This window comes from Podarcis raffonei, chromosome 3 (genome assembly GCF_027172205.1).
Source record: "Podarcis raffonei isolate rPodRaf1 chromosome 3, rPodRaf1.pri, whole genome shotgun sequence".
Lineage (NCBI taxonomy): Eukaryota > Metazoa > Chordata > Lepidosauria > Squamata > Lacertidae > Podarcis > Podarcis raffonei.
Genome location: NC_070604.1, coordinates 45,338,871 through 45,344,139, shown reverse-complemented (window position 1 = coordinate 45,344,139; position 5,269 = coordinate 45,338,871).

Below are 5,269 nucleotides of genomic sequence, written 5' to 3'. Positions count from 1 at the left end.
TTTCCATGCATTTGTGGTCATTCAGCCAACTTTTCATCAACCCAGGCAGTTTCTAGACAGGAGGTTCCTTGCGATATGACCCAGTCACTGATCTTGCATTGCAAATTACAAGTGAAGTAGCAACAGACTTTCCATATTCATGAGAGTATTGCACTTTTCCAATCTGTACATCTCACTCTGTTCTGTTCACAACAGTGGCCATGACATAGTTGCTCTGGGTAGGGCCATTTGCAGCTCATTACACATTGTTGTGAGTGCCATTTTATTACCTCATTTTTAAAATTTACCTTTCATAATCACTGGAACACTTTTCTAGGTAAACGTATTAGGGTTGCCATATTTCAAAAAGTAAAAACACCCCCAAAAACATTTTGGCAATAATGAATATTGATTAATATAACAAAAACTGGGCCATAAATTTAATCACGAAGGTGTGCTGTGAGCTGTGATAGGTTCACTTTCCAAATATGTCACTACCCATGTCAAAACACTGTCCTAAAGGAGCACAAAAGGCGTCCATGCCTCTGAAATTTATCATACTTTTCTGTTCTAAAAACCAGAAGACTTTCTGTGTTCAAAGAAAAGATGCAAGAACCACAGAGAATATACAGGACTGGATGATTTTTCTTGTGGATGCCACATATAAACCTAGAAAACGTAGCATCACAATTCAACACCCTCAGCCTCAAAGAGGCATGAGAGACTTGAGTTCAAATCTTGCCTCAGTCAAGGATTCACCTTGACACCTAAGGAGAGTTCACTCTCTTTCTGGTCAGTAAAATAAGGGTAAAATATGAGGATGAGGAAATGTCATTTGTGTCTTCATGCTTTCACCTTGAACTTATCCCGCAAAAAGAAGCACACTATTGCATTGTTGATCAAATTGAGCGGTTCCATTTATTATTCTGCAGTGTCTCTGAAACGGAAGTGTCTGGTCCAGGAAAACGGCAGGCACAGCAGTCCTACTGAACAGCTTGTGACATCTCCTGCTAATCTGCTTGCACTTCGCACTCATATGCCCGTCTCACGTGACTCAGCTATAAGCTGACAATCACAAGGGCAGAGCTGCGACCCTGCTGAGGCCACATTACTATCCATGAAAGTAAGTCAAAGATGACTTTGCTCCTGCTCTGAGCACAACAGACCCCGCCATGCCATTGAGAGTCATAGCAGCCTTAAGCTGCCTGTTTCCTTTGGAAGAGTCTTTCTCTCTTTTTTTGAGAAAGATACATATAACCAATGATAAAGAGCCTACAGAAATACTATTAAGGCATGTTAAAAGCAGCATAAGGTTGGACATTATCACTGAATTTGTTGTTTCAAAACAGGTTTGTGGGGGGAAATGGGTATTCTTGTAATGTTTTGGAATTTATTATATTTTTATCCCAGTTTCCAATCAGCAATCAGCTCCTAATGTAGCTCATAATTAAAATCCAGTACAGTGGTACCTCGGGTTACAAACACCACGGGTTACAAACACTTTGGGTTACAGACTCCGCTAACCCAGAAGTAGTACCTTGGGTTAAGAACTTTACCTCAGGATGAGAACAGAAATCGCGCGGCGGCACCATGGCGGCAGTGGGAGGCCCCATTAGCTAAAGTGGTACCTCAGATTAAGAATGGTTTCAGGTTAAGAACGGACCTTCAAAATGAATTAAGTTCGTAGTCAGAAGTAACACTGGATAAAATGTAGCTAAAGACCCTGATCCACACTCCTCTGAAAATATCCAACTCTTGATAGCTCTCTTCCATTCAAAATACTTAAGAAATGTCCAGCTATTTCCTGCCTGTTGGAGAAGAAGTCACCCTGACCATTCTGGGACATTAGCCAATAGTCTGCTTAACAAAAAGCACGACCAGGCAAGCATTCATTGCAATGCAATGAAAGACAGAATAAAACACTGTTTTGCAGCATAGCCTTAAAAAGTTATGCTTGTTACTTTTTATTTTAAATAAATCACTTTTTGATACAATAAACAGCTTGGTTTTGATCTACACATCCAAAAGAATGAGATAGTAGAATCCTGAGCTGGTAGAGTGGACTGTAATACTTCAGACTACTGGTGGGGTATGTGACTTTTTTAAAAAAGAATACTAATCTATGTGCAACTTTCTGCAAGTTAAAAAAAAGCCCCTCACAGAAAGAGTCTGTATCCAAACTCACTCCCTGCTGTTGCTAGTTTTCTAATTTCATATTTATTTACTTTTTTTAAAAAAAAACACAACCTTACAGGGGCACTGAAAAATGTGACACCCACACCCACACCCTACACACAGTCTGAAATGATAAAGTGCATTCTATCATGTATGGACCCTTTCTTTCCATTACCTCCTCTTCTACTGCATGTGTAGACCAGGCCGTTGTGGGCTTACGTTAACGAGACTGGGGAATGGCATAATTCTTGTGTACACAGAAACTCATCTAAACTGAAGTTGAAACATTTCTAGGATGCATCCACAAAAGCCATTTAGTGTGGAACTGTCACACTTTGTTCACTCAACTTTTTCTTATACGTGATGTCATAATCAATCAATCCATATTTATTGCGGTCCAAAGACCCACAAAACAATTTCAAAACTAGATACAATTAAAACGACCAGACAGACAGATGGAAGAAACCAAGGCAATCATATTTTTTTTACCTAGGGCATAATGATATTTGTTTCTTATAACCTCCGAAAGAAACTTTGCCATGGCCAGTGTAATATCATTTGACCTGTCTTCCAAAAGATATATGGGAGGCTTAATATGGGAGGCTTCAGAACTTCCCAGCAAATTTGCCCTTAAGGGTTTGATCAGTTGATGTCATCATCTGAATGTTGCCCTCCTGTATTTTCTCTGCTGTTCTTCTGCCTTTTCCCAGAGCACTGAGCATTCTATTTTTGTCTGTACGGAAATACAGTGATACCTAAGTTTAAGAACAGCCCTGTTTACAAACTATTCGGTTTACAAACTCTGCAAAACTGGAAGTAGTGTCCCAGTTTGCAAATTTTACCTCGGTCTAAGAACGGAAGCCAAACAGTGGAAGGGCACTGGCAGCAGGAGGCCTCATTAGGGAAAGCGCACCTTGGTTTAAGAACGGTTTCGGTTTAAGAACGGACTTCCAGAATGAATTAAGTTCGTAAACTGAGGTACCACTGTAGGTCATCACAGATGCAGATGCTTTTTGGTATGTAGACAGTGAGATAGGAAAAGAAAGCAGGCCTAGATAGCAACATCAACTTATTTCCAGATAGTTAGCAAAATGCACTCATAAAATGGTACATTTGTGGGCATACATGATGGATAGCTGATTTTAAAATATGTAGGTATGTGTGTTTCTTCTTTTCATATCTAGCTCAATAGATAAATTAAGTATGTCCTGTTGCCTTGTTAAGGGAAGGCAATAAACTGTCATCACCAACTGACAGTTGGTTAGTACAGATTAATTCCTAATGAAGACAAAAACTCTTTATGTAATGTAATGCTTTTGGCTGTGGATCAAGGGTTGCAATCATTCACCACTGCAAACCTTTAAATCCGGCTTTGTTCCACAGGGGGGGAAAGCCCCCTAAAATATCTTCCCATATCTAAAGTTACTCTTCAACCAAGAAGAGTGGGAGATTCAAATTTGACCTGTAAATAAATAGGCTACATTTTGCCAGAGAAGTGATGCTATTTTATACTCAGAGATATTTGGAGTAATCAAGTGAGGTAGACAATGGTGCAATTAGGTTACTTCAGACTCTGCACTTAATAGTCTTATGGGGTCTTTAAATGGTGATGTGTTATCACTTCACTTCAAAATGTTGTAATGCAACCTGGCTGCATTTGAGGACCCTCCTGCTTATTCTGCTAAGAAACATAGAATTGTGGAGTTGGAAGGTATTCCAAGGGTCATCGAGTCTTGCCCTGCAATGCCGGAATCTCAACTATATCGTACATGACAGATGGCCATTCAACCTCTGCTTAAAAATATTCAAAGAAGGCACATCTACCCCCTCTCATGGGAGTCTGTTCCACTGTCAAACACCTCTTACTGTCAGAAAGCTCTTCCTGATATTTAGTTATAATCTCATTTCTTGTAATTTGAATTCATTGGTTCAGGTCTTAGCCTCTGGAGTAGGAGCAAACAAGCTCACTCTATCTTCCATGTGACGGTCCTTTAGATATTTGAAGATGGCTATCCTATCTCAGTCTAAACATACCCAATTCCCTGAACTGTTCGTCATAAGGCTTGGTTTCCAGACCCTTTATCATGTTGGTTGCCTTCATCTGCACACCTCCCAACTCTTCACAGAGAAAAATGCCAATTATTTTAACAACTAGTTTACCGATAACACAAGAGAGCAAACAAATATCCACCAAAAAAAATAATGCTGAAACTCCACAGGAGAGAACCAAATTACTTACTAAAAGACACTGCCTTTCCCCATATACATTCCCATTAAGTGATGCCTGTGGGATGGCAGGTTTGCACTAAGTGAAAACTGATGAACAGGTTTCCTTATAAACTAGTCTCCTTGTAAAATAATGGTCCTAGCTGGCTGGGCTAAGTTCCAACATCAGCATCTTAAAGGGTGAACCATGTTGCCAAAGTGACAACTAAGTAACAGTTCTTTCCAGGAAGGGGTAGGAATTTCCACACCAACTTACCTGACTGAGAGGACATCATCTTGTAAGTTAGAAGAACAATAGCCATAGTCTGTGAGTGAGTTGGGTGATGCTGGGAGCTCAAGAGACACTGTGCTGAATTCAAAACCACTGCTAAGATTCCCTTAAGAACCTCATGGGGAAACAAGACCTGCTGGGGTTGTGAGGCCTTCCACTGCCTATGATCAGGTTGTATATATGTGTAAATAAACCATATATCGTAAAGACATCACAGTCTCAACTGACCTTTCCAAGTAAACTGAACTCTGGGTAAGCATTGGGACCTCTGGAGTTTGTAGCCACTCAGAGACTGGGATGTGTGCAACATCATTCTCCTCAGGCTTGGACACAGAGGGTTGTAATACATAGTAATACAGGGAACCAGGCAGAGGGCCTTCTCGGTAGTGGCACCCGCCCTGTGGAACCCCCTCCCACCAGATGTCAAAGTGAACAACAACTACCAGACTTTTAGAAGACATCTGAAGACAGCCCTGTTTAGGGAAGCTTTTAATGTTTGATGCATTACTGTATTTTAATATTTTGTTAGAGGCCGTCCAGAGTGGCGGGGTATAAATAATAAATTATTATTATTATTATTATTATTATTATTATTATTATTATTAACAGCAAAAATCA